A 16,706-nucleotide genomic window follows, 5' to 3' on the forward strand; every position below is an offset into this window, starting at 1 on the left:
GGCTAACATTACAAGCAAGCACCTTGAATCACTGAACAATCTCCCCTGCCCTCTCAAATTCTTCATAACTTTTGAAGGGACCTTGTGTTTCCATTTGGAACTTCCCTGAAAACTGTAGGAGTCTTTATTAAGCTATTCTTGTGCCCTAGAAGTTTCTGCCTGGACAAGGGTCTCACTGGTTTCTCCTCCAGCATCTGCCGTAAGCCTTTCTGAAAAGACCCAGAAGCTGCATACAGCTTGGGGTCAGCAGAACTGCCTCCTTCAAGCTGTGGGTGGACTCGAAGCACTGGCCACAGCGGTGGCCTCTGCATATACGAATGCTTCTGCCAACAGTCAGAGAAAGCCAGACAAACCGAGAGCCTCCATGGGGTATGGGAACCCCTTCCCGTAAAGCCATCGGTAGAAAGTATGGGTACACTGCCACAGATTGTCGAAGGAAAGCCTGAATGGGAGATACCTCACTGCCCAGCGCTCCAAGAGCGGCTAACGTTGCCTGGAGCTCAGGTCCACTTGGGTCACTCTGGGCGGGAAGGTGTACTCAATGTAGGCGGGCAGACATAAAGGTCACTGTGCCTGAGCGCTCATCCAGGAGCTGTAGAGGCAGCACCCAGTGTTTGGTCCTGGGCAAGAGACCTCAGGCGGCAGCACACTGGTGGCCAACAATTTACATGCACGTACACACCCACTACGACGTTCCAACCCGCGCCCACCCAGGCCCCAGAACCCGGGTTTGGGGGGGAGGCAGCGGGCCGGCACCCAGAGCGGGGGACGCCCCACCGCGTGAAGGGTTCGGGGCCTGCACACCCAGAGTCAGCGGGGTCTTCCGATCGCACAACCTGTCCTCTCCCAGCCTGAGAAGACCCGACGCTGCTCCACAAACCTTTCTTTTTTGTGGCGAGGAGGCAGGAGAGGGGCGTGGCGGCGCCCAGGCCACGCCCCCTAATGAATAGTCATGAGGAGTTAAGCTCTGCCTCCGGGGAGGGGCAGGCCGCTCGCTCGCGTCTGGACTTGGCCGGATGGGCGGGGCCTGGCGGCGGGCGCGAGGCGGGATGGGACCGTCCTCCGGCCCCGCCCCTCGGAGTCGCCCCGCCCCCGCCTTCGCCCCCGCCCCGCCCCGAGCCCGCCGCCGCGCTGGACGGGGGCGGGGCCAGTGTCCCACAGGCCCCGCCCCCGCGGTGAATATTGATGCGGCGCGCGTCGGCGTCGCCCTCCTCCCATTGAGCGAGGCTGTGTCGCGTGGCCCGGCGTCGGCGTGACGGTTGGACGCGGGCGCGGCACTGCGGGTCCCGATTGCTGCAGCCGCTTGTCAGTGTGATGAAGATTGGCACCCAGGTAAGCTGTCACTCAACCGCTCCGCCGCCGTCGCTCTCGCCGCCGCCGTCCCTATCAATCACACCGGCCGAGGCCGCCGCTGCCGCCGCCGCCGCCACCACAAGGGCCGGCCGAGCTGACTGGCGGGCGGCGCCCGGGGCCCCTCCGCACTTGACCCGCGCCCGGGGCGGGGGCGGGGAAGGGGGAGGGGAACCACGGCGGGCGGGCGGGAGGGAGGGGTGCCATCGGGCGTCCCCGGCGCGGGGGCGCGCCCGGCTTGTTTTCCTGTGTGGGTTCAGGGACGCGGAAATTTCTGGAAGGGCTCGGGCGGGCCGCGCGGCGCTGGGGCCCCCGCTCGAGGCGCGCGCCTAACCGTCCCTCGCGGCGCGCGGCGCGCGCGGCCCGGAGCGGGAGGCCGGCGGGGGCGCGCGCGGGGAGGGGGCGGGCGGGCGCGCGCGCGGAGGGGCCCGGCGGGCGGCGGGCGGCGGGCGGGAGGCGGGCGCGCGGGAAGATGGGGGGGGGGTCCGGGCGGCCGGCCGAGCCGGCCAGGGTGGACTTCGCGCGCTAGGCCCGGCCGCCCCGAGGCCCCCCGGGAGCGGGCGCAGCTCGCGGCCTGCGTCGCCCGGCGTCGTCGTGCGGGCCGGGGAGCGGTGTGAGCCTGGCGCGTGGGGCTTCTGGCCCCGCTCCTCCTCCTCCGAGAGCCCCGAGGCCTTAGCCGCGGGTATCCGCCCCGCGCGGGCTCGTGGGCCGCGGCGGCCCACGAGAGATTTCACCGGGGTCACGGGTTCTGACCCGGATTGTTCTCGCTTGTTAAGAGTTAGCTTACACAAGGGATTGATTCCCACCCTCCCCCACACACAAGTTGCCGAACATCGGCCACCACCCCCATCCCCATCCCCGGGCGCACTTTAAAAAATAAAAAATAGTTTATTTTTATTTATTTATTTGAGAGAGGGAAAGAGCAGAGAGAGAGAGAGAGAGAGAAAAAATGGGAGCGCCAAGGCTTCCAGCCACTGCAGGTGAACTCCAGATGCATGCGCCTCCTTGTGCATCTGGCTTACATGGGTCCTGGGGAATAGAACCTGGGTTCTTTGGCTTTGCATACAAGCACCTTAACCGCTAAGCCATCTCTCCAGCCCGCTGGGCACACTTTTGAGTAGGCCTGATTTTTTGTGGTACCCCGCAGTGGAGCTTAACCCAGATGCCAGCGTTGGTTGCCAGGCCAAGTGTTCTAGTCTTGGCAGTGTGGTGGCTGCTTGCGAGAAAGTGGCACACCAACCCCTCTGCCATGGTTCCTCTGGGTGTGTGGGGCTAAAATACACCCTTGTGTCATGTTCCACTGCAAGTCATGGCTCCTGCCACTGCGTCTCTGTTTGGCTCTAGGTTTAAGTTCCGATTCTGCCTGGAAAGTCCTGATTGTGAATTGTGGAAGCAAGATTACTCACGGAAGTAATCATTCTACCAGTGTTCACTTCGGTTGGCAATTGCTAAAACTACCAGAAACTTTAAAAGAAAAATTTAAAGCCAGGCGTGGTGGCGCACACCTTTAATCCCAGCACTCGGGAGGCCGAGGTAGAAGGATCACAGTGAGTTCGAGGCCACCCTGAGACTACATAGTGACGTCCAGGTCAGCCTGGCTAGAGCAAGACCGTACCTCCAAAAACAAAAATCAAACAAACAATAAAACAACAACAAAAAACAAAGAAAAAAGGAAGAAAGAAAAGCTTAAAACATCTGAAAGTGATGCAAAATGCATATGTATAAAAACCGTAACTTTTCTGGTCCTGCCTGGCCATGAAAAATAGATCAAGGGCTGGAGAGATGGCTTTGCGGTTAAGCGGTTGCCTGTGAAGCCTTAGGACCCTGGTTGGAGGCTCGATTCCCCAGGAGCCACATAAGCCAGATGCACAAGGGGGCACATGCATCTGGAGTTCGTTTGCAGTGGCTGGAGGCCCTGGCGCGCGCGCGTGCACGCACTCGCGCTCTCTCTCTCTCCTCTCTCTCTCTCTCTGTTTCTCTGCCTCTTTGTCTTTCTGTCGCCATCAAATAAACAAAGAAAAAAAATTAAAAACATAGGATCAAAGCTGGTCGTGGTGGCACAGGCCCAGCATTCAGGGAAGCAGAGGTAAAGGATCTCTGAGTTCAAGGCCACCCTGAGACTACATAGTGAATTCCAGGTCAGCCTGGGCTAGAACGAGACTACCCCGAAAACCCAAATAAATAAGCAGGGTCAAGAAGTGAACCAATGTCATTGAAATACAGTAATCAAAATCCTGAGCCAAAACCTGCTGTGGAGTCTCGTCTGAGTTATCAGCTTAGTACCTGACCAAGCTGAGCAGTGCTGTTAGGCCCACTGGGGACAGTGGTGAGGTGATGCTTTGTGAACATGCCTCAAGTTGGTCATGCTGAAACTCTGGGGTTATTGTCTGCCTCACTGAGGAAGTGTTGGATTTCAGCTGGAAGTTTTTGCAGTTTTTTCTTTTTTTTTTTTTTCTTTTTCCTAAGCTGAACTTTTCTTCATTAGAAGCCCATGTATTTATTCTGTCTTGATAAAAAGAATATGGATGAAGCTGGGTGTGGTGGTGCACGCCTTTAATCCCGGCACCACCCAGGCCTCCCAGAGACTACATAATGAATTCCAGGTCAGCCTGGGTATAGAGCAAAACTCTACCCCAAAAAACCAAAAAAAAAAAAAAAAAAAAAAAAAGAATATGGATGGATGTGGCCTTTTTTAAAATACCAGGCCTGGTTTTATTTATTTATTTATTTAATTATTTTGGTTTTTTGAGGCAAGGTCTCACTCCAGCCCAGGCTGGAATTCACTAGGTAATCTCAGGGTGGCCTCGAACTCACAACAAGTCTCCTACCACTGCCTCCCGAGTGCTGGGATTAAAGGTGTGTGCCCCCACGCCTGGCTAGGCTTGATTTTATTGATGGCAGAGGTGACAAGGAATTTAGCATACTTAGGGGACCCAACATATTGATGGGGGCTCATACATAGTTGCTTGAGGATAAGGCAAATAGTCCAGCCCTTGGTGTGCAGAGAATACCTTAAACCAGATGTATTGACTCTGAGTGTCTGAGTGTTAAGTTCTGGTTAGATAAAACAATTTAAGAAGACAGAGTATGGCTCTGTAGCTCAGCTAGTGAAGTGCATTCTTAGCATGTGTGAGGCCAGGACTGAATAAAACTGGGCAGGGTGGTATACTTCTGTAATCCCAACACTGGGGAGGTGGAGGCAAGAATTAATTTTTTTTCTCTTTTCAGTATTTTTTTTAATTAACTTCCATGATTGTAAACAATATCCCATGGGAATGCCCTCCCTCCCCCCACTTTGTCCTTTGAAATGCCATTCTCCATCATATCCCCTCCTCCACTCAATCAGTCTGTCTTTTATTTTGATGTCATGATCTTTTCCTGCTATTATGATGGTCTTGTGTAGGTAGTGTTAGGCACTGTGAAGTCAGGGATATCCAGGCCATTTTGTGTCTTGGGGGAGCATGTTATAAGGAGTCCTTCCCTTGCTTTGGCTCTTAGATTCTTTCCGCCACCTCTTCTGCAATAGACCCTGAGCTTTGGAAGGTGTGATAGAGATATTGCAGTACTGAGTACTCCGGTCACTTCTTTCCAGCATCATAATGCCTTCTGAGTCATCCCAAGGTCACTGCCATCTGAAAAGAGAAGATTCTCTACCAAAAGTGAGAGTAGCATTAATATAAGGGTATGAACGTTAAAAGAAGTGCTTACTGCGCTGTTTGATAAGCATAGTATATACATTTAGCCAGACAGCAGCAGACGTTACCAGGACTCATGACTACCCCTGTTTTAAGTTTTCAGTATCAGGGACGTATTCCCTCCCGTAGATCAGGCCTCCAGTCAAATTAAAGGGCTTTTGGTTTCCACCATGACTGACATGCCACTATTGCACCAGTTGGCTCATTTACCCTGGCTGGCTAAATATAAGGCTTGCAGTGTCCACTATTGAGTAAGGAGGCGGGAATTTATTAAGGTCATTCTCTGCTAAGTAGTGAGTTTGAAGCCAGCCTGGGATCCATAATACTCTGTCTCAAAATAAAAATAAAGTGGAGGTGTAGTGTATGTAGGAAATTTATGGAATGAACATTTGAGGTCTGGGAGGCACAGTCATCCATGGGTCTGGCCACAAAGGCAGCCAAGTGCCCTGCTAATGAGCGGGTGCTGGACACCTAGCCTGCTGCCTACTATCTGTGGGCTTCAGCCCCTGAGATTTAGTTGTTTCTGGAGAATTTCCTCAGAAAGCAGTGTCTGACCCGTGGTTCAAAACCCCTTTTCTCTCAGAGACTGATTCTGAGGGCTTGCTTTAGGACATTGGGAATGGGTGGAGCAGCTTCCTTCATCTGTCTGGGGCGGTGGGGGTTAAAGGCTGACTGCATCTGCACAGTTTGACAGTTACTGACCTCTCAGGATGTAGCTCCATGAGAGCTCCCTAGCTTGCGTTACACTGAGTCTGATCCCTGCACCTCTTTATTTGCAAGCAGAGAGCAAGTGAGCGAGCATGGGAATATCAGGTCTCTTGCTGCTGCATACAAACTCCAAAGGCATGTGCCACTTTGTGTATCTGGCTTAATGTGGGAACTGGGGAATCCATTCCTGGCCAGCAGGCTTTGCAAACAAGCATTTTTATCCACTGAGCCAGCTCCTCAGTCTCTGATCCCCAACATCTCTCTAATCCAATTAATTTTATTTTGGGCTTTTCTCTGTAATAATGTGGTGCTGGTGCCGTCATCTGGACAGATCAAACTACCAGGTCAGCCTTTCCCTTTCCAGGGTAAGCTGCTCAGCAGAGATCGTCAGTGCCCTGTTGCTGAGAGATCATTGCTGCTCAGGGCAATCTTTGCCACTCTAAAAAACCTGTTTCATTTGGCTCATCCTCTAGCATAGTAAAGCCTCTACAGGCAGAGGCCACAGGAATCTAGTGGCATCCCTGGAATCACTGTTGCAGAGTTGATAGAGTCAGTGTTTGCTCTGGCAGGATCCAGCTGCCCACCAGCTAGGCTGCTGTTCTCTACTGTCTGCTCCTTTCTGCACCCTTACTCTCCCATAGTCTGGCTGCACATCTTCTCAGTCCCCAGCTCTATCTCCTTCACCATCTTTAAAATTTTTTTTTTTTTTTGTACACAGAGAGAAGAGAGACAGGGAGAGAGAATGGGCATGCTAGAGCCTCTGGCCACTGCAAAAGAACTCCAGATGTATGCACCACTTTGTGCATCTGGCTTCACATGGGTACTGGGGAATCGAACCCAGTCATTAGGCGTTGCAGGCCAATGCCTTACCACTTCATCCTTTTCCTTTTGGTAGCACACACTTCTGACTGACCCAGCTCTTTCCTTCGTACCACGTTCCCAGGCCCTGAGGCTGGAGGACTGCCTCATTCAATAAACTGCCCACTCATATTCTTTTTGCTTTTAAGGTAGGGTCTCACTCTAGCCCAGGCTGACCTGGAATTTATTTGGTAGTGTCAGGGTAGCCTTGAATTCATGGCGATACTCCTACGCCTGCCTCCCAAGTGCTGGGATTAAAGGCATGCGCCACCACGGCCGACTTTTTTTTTTTTTGAGAGAGAATGAATGGACATACCAGGACCCCTAGTCACTGCATACAAACTCCAGATACGTGTGCCACCTTGCGCATCTAGTTACTGTCAGTAGTGGGGAATCAAACCTAGGTCCTAAGGATTTGTAGGCAAGCACCTTAATCCCTAAGCCATCTCTCCAAACCCTCTTTTTTTCCCCCCTAATGTTTATTTATTTGCCAGCAGAGAGGGCGAAGATAGAATTGTCGCTCACCAGGGCCTCCAGCTGCTGCAGATGAACTCCAGACGCATGTGCCACTCTGCATCTGGCTTTATGTGGGTACTGGGGTATTGAACTCTGTTTGTTGGGCTTTTCTGAGCCATCTCTCCAGCCAGCTCCCCACTCACATTCTTAGGAGCCCCTTGCAACTAAATTTTACCTTCTGTTTGTATGAACTTTGCTATTTTAGGTATCCCATGTAAATGGAATCATAACATTTGTCTTTTTGTGATTTGCTTTTTTACTTAGCATAACATCTGCATTTCACTTGGCAAAATTTTATCCATAGTTAAAATTTCCATACTTTTTAGGCTAAGTAATAGGTATACACTCAATTTTATATTTCCTTTGGTAGACTTTTTTTCTGGTTACCATTCTAATGGGTATGAGATGGTATCTTGGAGTTTTGATTTGCATTCCCTGGTAAATAGTGATATTGAACATCTTTTCATGTGCTTATTGGTCATTTGTGTATTTTCTTTTTAAATATTGTTATTTGCTTATTTGCAAGCAGAGATAGAAGAGAGAATGAATGAGAATGGGCATGCCAGGGCCTCCTGGCTGCTTGCAGAGGATCTCCAGATGCATGTGCCACTGTGTATCTGGCTTTACGTGGGTACCGGTGAATCAAACCAGGTCATTGGGCTTTGTAGGCAAGCGCCTTAACTGCTGATCCATCTCTCCAGTCCTTCATTTGAATGTTTTCTTTAGAGAAATAGCTATTCAAGTTTTGTTTTCAAATTTATCGGGGGAAGAGAATGGGTGCGCCAGGGCTTCCAGCCACTGCAAACAAACTCTACACACATGTTTTACCATGTGCTTCTGGGTTATGTGGGTACTGGGGAATTGAATCTGGCTTCACGGACAAGTGCTTTAACCACTAAGCCATCTCTTCAGCCTCCTCTGGCTATTTGAGTCAGGTTGCTTATGTGCATATTTTCATGTAATAATTTAGTAATCTGTTTTTGGGATTTTAATTGGCATTACATAGTTTTGTGCATATTAACATAAGTATTTCTCATTAAAAAAATTAAGTCTCACAGTTTTGTGGGTTTTTAAAAACTATTTTGTGGGCTGGAGAGATGGCTTAGAAGTTAAGGTGTTTGTCTGCAAAGCCAAAGGACCCAGGTTCAACTCCCCAGGACCCACATAAGCCATATGCACAAGGTGGCACATGTGTCTGGAGTTCGTTTGCAGTGGCTGGAAGTCCTGGTGTGTCTATTCTTTCTATCTGTCTCTTTCTCTCATAAATAAATAAATAAAATGTTAAATATGATTAAAATATATTAAAAAAAAAAAGAAAAAGGGCTGGAGAGATGGCACTGCAACTAAGGCAGTTGCCTGTGTAAGGACCCAGATTCAGGTCTCCAGGTCCCATGTATGCCAGACGCACAAGGTAGCATCTGGAGTTCATTTACATTGGCACGCGTGCTCATGTGCTCTCTCTCTCTCTCTCTCACCCTCATTGTATCCCTCTCTCCAATAATAAGTAAATAACTTAAAGAAACAAAAAGAAAAAATTCTAATAACAGAGACATGCTAGTGGTTTTAGAATGTGGTCTGACATGGCTTGGGCCAAGCACCTATTACAACTATTAAATTTGTTATCAAAGCTTTACTATCTTAACTATCAATGGCATCTTTACAAATTGACACATAAAACTTTCACAATGAGCCTGGCGTGGTGGCGCACGCCTTTAATCCCAGCACTCGGGAGGCAGAGGTAGGAGGATCGCCGAGAGTTCGAGGCCACCCTGAGACTACATAGTGAATTCCAGGTCAGCCTGAGCCAGAGTGAGACCCTACCTCGAAAAACAAAACAAAACAAAACAAAAAAAGCTTTCACAATGAACCAGGCATGGTGGCATATGCCTTTAATCCCAGCACATGGGAGGCAGAGGTAGGAGGATCACCATGAGTTCGAGGCCACCCTGAGGCTACATAGTAAATTCCAGATCAGCCTGCTCTAGCTGGCAGAACACAAATAATACTGAAAGTTAGATGAAGACTGGGGAACCACTCAGTTGGTAAAGTGAGCACCATACAAGCATCAGGACCTGACTCTGGACCCCAGCACCCATGTAAATGCTGGCTCGAAGTGGTGACCTGCCTGTAATCCCAGCACTCAGGAGGCAGATTTGGGAATCTGGGGCAAGCTACATTTGCCAAATGAGACCCTGTATCAATAAACAGGTGGAGAACATTGGAGAAGGACATCTGACATTTTGCCCTACACATGCACACCATCTTATACACAACCAGCTCATGTACAATCACACATACACACCAGGTACACACAGAAGAAAAGCTAAATGCTCAAAGGCTCTGATGTTGCAGGCATGACTGCAAACTATTTTTTTTTTTTTTGTAAGTTTTTCGAAGTAGGGTCTTCCTCTGGCCCAGGCTGACCTGGAATTCACTATGTAGTCCCAAGTTAGCCTCAAACTCACAGCAATCTTACTACCTTTGTCTCCCAAGTGCTGGGATTAAAGGCATGTGACACCATGCCCAATTACAAAAGTTTTTTGTTTGTTTGTTTGTTTTATTCTGAGGTAAGGTCTCACTCTAGCTCAGGCTAACCTGGAATTCACTATGTAGTCTCAGGGTGGCCCGGAACTCATGGCAATCCTCCTACCTCTGTCTTCCAAGTGCTGCCTCTGAGTGCTGGAATTAAAGGTGTGCGCCACCATGCCCGGTCTATAGTTTTTTATCTTTTTTTAAAAAATTCTTTTTGGGGCTGGAGAGATGGCTTAGCGGTTAAGTGCTTGCCTGTGAAGCCTAAGGACCCCGGTTCGAGGCTCGGTTCCCCAGGTCCCACGTTAGCCAGATGCACAAGGGGGCACACGCGTCTGGAGTTTGTTTGCAGAGGCTGGAAGCCGTGGCGCGCCCACTCTCTCTCTCTCCCTCTATCTGTCTTTCTCTCTGTGTCTGTTGTTCTCAAATAAATAAAATATTAAAAAAATTCTTTTTGGTTTATTTTTATTTATTTATTTGAGAGCGACAGACAGAGACAGAGGCAGAGAGAGAGAGAGAATGGGTGCGCCAGGGCCTCCAGCCACTGCAAACGAATTCCAGATGCGTGCGCCTCCTTGTGCATCTGGCTAACATGGGTCTTGGGGCATGGAGCCTTGAACAGGGGTCCTTAGGCTTCACAGGCAAGCGCTTAACTGCTGAGCCATCTCTCCAGCCCAATTTTGTTTTATCTTTAGTGGACATTACAGATTTTTAAGTTGGAAATACTCCATGCAGGTTTTTATTCTGTTTTGAGATAAGGACTTGATAAATAGCCCAGGCTAGACTCAAACCATTCTACTGCATGAGCCTCCTGAGTTGCTGGTGTTATGGCTATGCCAATGTGCCTGGCACAGCTTTGTTTTAATAGGGTTTCATATCTGTGATTCTATTTGGATATTAAGTTTCAGGTGGCACCTCTCCAAGCCTTGTTTGAAAAATAAAGTGATTTCTTGGCAAACATTTTCCTCTTGATGAGTTATTTATTGACTGACCATTTCTGGGACGAAGGATGAGGGCCAAGGTTGAAAGCAGATGAACAGCTGCTTGTGGTTCTCTAAGCCCTGATCACTTAAAACTTTTTCTTTCTTTCTTTTCTTTGCTTTGCTTTTCTTTTTCTTTTTCTTTTCTTTTTTTTTTTTTTTTTTTTGCAGTAGGGTTTAGCTCTAGCTCAGGCTGATCTGAAATTCAATATGTAGTCTCAGGATGGCCTCAACTCACAGCAATCCACCTACCTCTGTCTCCAAGTGCTGGAATTAAAGGCCTGTGCCACCACATTCAACTCACTTAAAACTTCTCGCACACAAAGGTGCTCACTGAACTTTGTGATGGGTAGTTTAATTCCCAAGAGAAGGTACCTTGGAGAAGGTGTCTTCCTTTTTTTTTTTTACTTTTTATTGACAGCTTCCATAAGTATAAACAATAAAACCAAGATAATTCCCTCCCTTCACTCCCATTGCCTCCTCTCAAATCCACCCTCCATCAACTTCCTTTTCCCTTCCAATTTAGTCTCACTTTTATTTTGATGTCATCATCGTTTCCTCCTGTTTTGAAGGTCTTACGTAGGTAGTTTCAGGCACTGGGAGGTCATGAATATCAAGGCCATTTTGTGTCTGGAAAGATTGCATTGTACTCCTCCTCTTCCTTTGGCTCACTCTTTCTTTCATTTTTCAAGGTAGGGTCTTGCTATAGCGCAGGCTGACCTGGAATTCACTATGTAGTCTCATGATGGCCTTGAATTATGGCGATCCTCTTACCTCTGCCTCCTGACTTCTATTAAAGGTGTATGTCACCATGCCTGGCCAATTCTTCTGTTTTTGGTTTTTTGAGGTAGGGTCTCACTCTAGTCTAGGCTGATCTGGAATTCACTATGTAGTCTCAGGGTGGCCTCGAACTCACAGTGATCCTCCTACCACTTCCTACCTCTACCTACCAAGTGTTGGGATTAAAGGCATATGCCACCATGCCCGACTCCCAGCCAATTCTTTATGTGCCACCTTGTGCATCTGGTTTATATGGGTAGTAGAGGAATCGAACTTGGGTCCTAGGCTTTGCATGCAGGCTCCTTCCCCTCTTATATCTCCAGTCCTGGTTCTTACATTCTGTCCACCACTCCTTTTGCTACCCTGAGCCTTGGAGGGTGTGATAGAAATGTCTTAGTACTGAACACTCTACTGTCACTTCTCAGCACTATGGTACTTTTGAGTCACCCAGTGGTCACTGCCATCTGAAGAGAGAAGCTTCTTTTAGCAAAAGTGAGAGTAGCATTAAAAAAAGTGCTTATAGGGCATTTGGTGGACATAATGTATGCATTTAGCCAGACAACAGCAGGCATTACTTCCTTAGGGCTCATGACCTTCCTAGCCATAGACTTTTGACTAGATTTTTAGTACCAGGTGTCTATTCCCTCCCTTGGAGTGGGCCTCTAATCAAATTAGAAAGCAGTTGGTTTTCTTTATAACAGACATGCCACTGTTGTCTCAGTTGGCACATTTGGCCTGGCTGGGCAGTCTTAGGGCTTGCAGGGTCCATTGCTCTTTAATACCACTGATGACTTCACTCTCCCAAAGGGCTGCTTGCAGGAAAGCTCTTTTCCAGCTTTCTGATAGCTAGTCAGCAGGGAGGAGCTCCAGTGTGACTTCACAGTGACCTGCAGCCCAAACATGTGAAGTCTTCAGCAGTAGGGTTCTTACCATCTGGTGCTGGTGGGCAACCAAGAGCCTTGGCAATGGCCTGTATTGTTTTGGGGGCATCAGGGACCTCACTGACCAACAGCTCACTGGCAGGTATCCCACCCCAGTGCTGAAATTTTTTGAGCAATCATCTTTGGCTTCTGGGTGCACTATTATCCAAAGAAGTAGGTTTCCATATAGCTTATTCATAACATCTTAAATTCACTTCCCATCCCTTTTTAGAACTGACCTCCCTCCCCCAACCCCAGTTTGCAACAGAAACAGATCAAAGTTGATCTGGACCTAAATGGGCCAAACAGTGTTAACTGTTGGAGACTAGGAAAGATGTTTCTCCTCCATGGGCTCAACTCTGATTCATTAGGATTATAATGTTTATGCGAAAGTAGATCCTAAGGAAAATGTTAAATCATTACTGGGGCCATGTTCAAGCTTAACTGGAACTCTTTACCTTAGAGACTAGTTCTCCTTGAGCTCTGGGGGACCTTGTTTTGCTGATGAGTCAGTCAGGAGTGTTGTTCTTTCCTGTGGGTTTCAGTGCCTCACCAGAGCAATTCAGTTTAGTGTGGCCAGGGTGGGGGAGCAGAGGCTGGGTTTTGCAGCTGTCAGGCTACAGAAGGTGGGAGGCCTGGAAGAGGTCTCCTTTGCCCTGACCTCTGACTTTTTTTTAGTGTGGGGGGGCAGCTGATGCCTTTTTCAGAATTTTATTAAAGAAAAAGAAAAAATATATGTATATATATGTGTGTGTATGTATGTGTGTGTGTGTGTATATATATATATATATGTATATATATATATATATATATACACACACACACACACACACTTATTTATTTTTTAGTTTTTTGAGGTAGGGTCTCACTCTAGCCCAGGCTGATCTGAATTCATTGTGTAGTCTCAGGGTGGCCTCAAACTCATGGCAATCCTCTTACCCTGACTCCCAAGTGCTGGGATTAAAGGCATGCACCACCACACCTGGCAAAAGGCTCTATTTTTATGAATGTTGTATTTTTTTAAAAAATTAAATTTATTTATTTGAAAGAGAGTAAGTGTGAATGCACCAGGTCTTTTTGTTAACTTGCAAATGAACTCCGGATGCATGTACCATCTAGCTTTTTTGGCTTTATGTGGGTACTGGAGAATTGAACTCTATGGCAGTTAGGTTCACATTGCTAGTAGAAATCACCCAACCAAGAGCAACTTGTGGGAAAAAACAAAGAGGTTTATTTTGGCTTACAGGCTCAATGGGGAAGCTCCATAATGGCAGGAAAAACGATAGCATGAGCAGAGGGTGGACATCACCACCTGACCCACATCAGGTGGACAACAGCAATAGGAGAGTGTGCCAAACATTAGCAAGGGGGAGCTGGCTATAACACCCATAAGCCTGTCTCCGACAATACACTGCTTCCTTGAGGTATTAATTCCCAAATCTCCATCAGCTGGAAATCTAGCATTCAGAACACCTAAGTTTATGGGGGACACCTGAATCAAACCCACCTCATTCCGCCACTGGCCCCCATAAACTGATAACCATACATGATGTAAAGTGCAATGCATTCATCCAACTTTAAAAGTCCCCATAGTTTTTATCAATTCCAATGATATTCATACATCCTCATAATCCAAGATCTTTTAACTGAGCCATAATACCAAAAAGTAATCTCAAAAAACCCTTAATGACACAGAATAAACATTCACAGTGCAAAAGATGGCATTGTGCATAGCAAAGGAATACTCAAGCAATACATAATTTAAACAGGGCAAACACCAAACTCTGTAGCTCCAAGTCTAACAACTCTAGCTACTGACAAGTATCCAAGTTTGATAATTCTAACTAGCAACAAGTCTCTGGAGTTTCAATTCTGCCCCTCCAGCTAGGCTACTCACAGTCCTGGAAAACTTCATTAGGGCCGGCAGCTTTCCATAGCAGCCATCTCGTAGTCACTGCATCTCCACTGGGTTTCCATTGCAATCCATGGTTCATCCTCACGGCTCCATTGGGTCTCTGTGCAGGCATCCAGCAAACCTGCCTCACACTGCCCATGGCCATTTCCAAAACACAAGACTGTGTTGCAAACTCATTTCTGCATTTCTTTTTCCACAATACCAGGTAGGGTTCCAGTTTATTAATCCAAGGGGGGAATAAAGCAGACTTTGAAGAACAGGACACTTCTTGAGTACTCAGACCCCTTCAAAAGGTCTACATTCTTCCTGTTGCCCCAGTGCAGGTCAGCTGGCCCAACCTCAAAGGTTGTCATCTCTCAATTGCAGCTGAACAGGCATCAGTTTCATCCTAAACATTTCTTTCTGTGCAACATCCTCTGCTCACACTATTCAATTTCTATGCAGTGCAACCCTGCACAACTTCTCAGGACACAGGCATAAGAGCAAGCTTCTCACACAAACTGCTAGCCCAGTCCAAGCAAAGCTCTTTCTCACCCTCATACTCACAGTCCACAGTTCTTACTGCATTCAGGTCTTTCAACTCTGACCAGAATAGACCATCAAGCTGTACTTACAGCACTGCAGGGCATCTCTTAGGTCAAGGTTTCAAGTCCTTCCACATTCCTCTTGAAATCAGCTCCAAAAGGCCAGAGCCACACAGTCAGGAGTCTAGCAGCAGTCCCACTCCTCAATACCACTTTACTGTTGCAGTCAGCTTTGCATTGCTGGTAGAAATCACCCAACCAAACCAGGAGTGCTAGCACAGACATTTAATCCCAGCACTTGGGAGGCGGGGGTAGGAGGATCACTGTGAGTTCAAGGCCACCCTGAGACTACATAGTGAATTTGAGGTCAGCCTGGACTAGAGTGAGACCCTACCTCAAAAAAAAAAAAAAAAAAAAGAGGTTTATGTTGGCTTACAGGCTCGAGGGGGAAGCTCCACAATGGCAGGAGGAAATGATGGCATACGCAGAGGGTGGATGTCACCCCCTGGCCAACATCAGGTGGACAACAGTAACAGGAGAGTATGCCAAACACTAGCAAGGGGAAACTGGCTATAACACCCATAAGCCCGCCCCCAAGCATACACTGCTTCCTGGAGGTGTTAGTTTCCAAATCTCCATCAGCTGGAAACCTAGCATTCAGAACGCCTAAGTTTATGGGGGCACCTGAATCAAACCACCACAAACCCCAACCATCAGGCTTTGTAAGCAAGTACCTTTAATCACTGAGCCATCTTTCCAGCCCTGTTATGTTTTTTCTTACTTAAAAAATGTAGTCTATTGAAGCTGGGCACGGTGGTGCACACCTTTAATCTCAGCACCTGGGAGGCAGGCAGTGGTAGGATTGCCATGAGTTTGAGGTCACCTTGTGACTACATGGTGAATTCTAGGTCAGCCTGGGCTAGGGTGAGATACTACCTTGAAAAACAAAACAAACAAAAGGTAGCCTATTTAGTTATGTTCCACATAGTGAAATCATTTGTTGAGTCTGTTTTCCTGGAAATGAGAGCTCTTCTATGCCCTCAAAGCAGAAAACATGTCATGTAGTTATCTATGTCACCCTTCTTCCACCTGCCTCCTATATCCTTGGTTTCACTTTCTGTGCTTCCATTACCTGCAATCAGTCATGGCCCAAAAATTATACATTAGAAATAAATAATTAGTTTTAAATAACATTTAATAAATATTTTATCTATTTATTTATGAGAGGCAGATAGAGAGAAAGGGCGCACCAGGGCCTCTAGCCATTGCAACTGAACTATAAACACATGTGCCACCATGTGCATCAGGCTTATGTGGATTTTGGGGAACTAACCCAGGTCCTTAGGCTTCTTAGCTCAGTGCCTTAACTTCTAAGCCATCTCTCCAGCTCTAACTTTTTTTTTTTTTTTTTGAGACAAAGTCTCATACAGCCCAGGCTGATTTTGGATTCATACGTACCTGAGGCTGACATTGAAAGCCTGATCCTTTAGTCTCAGTCTCGTCCTGAGTGTTATTCTCACAGGCAAGTGCCACCACACCTGCTTAAATAACTTCTACTACAGTCTATTATTACACTTGTTCTATGATTAATCTTTTTTTTTTTTTTTCGAGGTAGGGTCTCACTCTAGTTCAGGCTGACCTGGAATTCACTATGTCGTCTCAGGGTGGCCTCGAACTCACAGTGATCCTCCTACCTCTGCCCCCTGAGTGCTGGGATTACAGGTATATACCACCACACCTGGCTGATTAATCTTTTAAAGTATCTAATTTATAAAATAAACTCATAACGAGTATTGTAGGACAAAGGTAGTATATATAGGGTTTGGTGCTATCTTTGGTTTCAGGCATCTTATGTGTGTGCTGTGTGTGTCTGTGTCTCTTGATACTGGGGATTGAGCCCAGGGCCTCATACACATGCTAGGCACTAAGCT

General features: G+C 47.6%; 1 protein-coding gene across 6 annotated transcripts in view; it reads left to right on the forward strand.

The window, feature by feature from the left end:
* Positions 1-1,242: 1,242 nt before the first annotated feature.
* Pknox1 (PBX/knotted 1 homeobox 1) overlaps positions 1,243-16,706 on the forward strand; it is a 64,547-nt gene continuing 49,083 nt past the window's right edge. For 3 of the 6 annotated variants that reach the window (XM_045149766.1, XM_045149768.1, XM_045149771.1), the window contains exon 1: positions 1,243-1,332. The gene's annotated coding sequence lies outside the window, so the exon portion shown is untranslated. The remainder of the gene's footprint in view (positions 1,333-16,706) is intronic. The other 3 variants (XM_045149773.1, XM_045149769.1, XM_045149775.1) reach the window with 3 other exon arrangements.

Source organism: Jaculus jaculus, chromosome 5 (genome assembly GCF_020740685.1).
Source record: "Jaculus jaculus isolate mJacJac1 chromosome 5, mJacJac1.mat.Y.cur, whole genome shotgun sequence".
Classification (NCBI taxonomy): Eukaryota; Metazoa; Chordata; class Mammalia; order Rodentia; family Dipodidae; genus Jaculus; species Jaculus jaculus.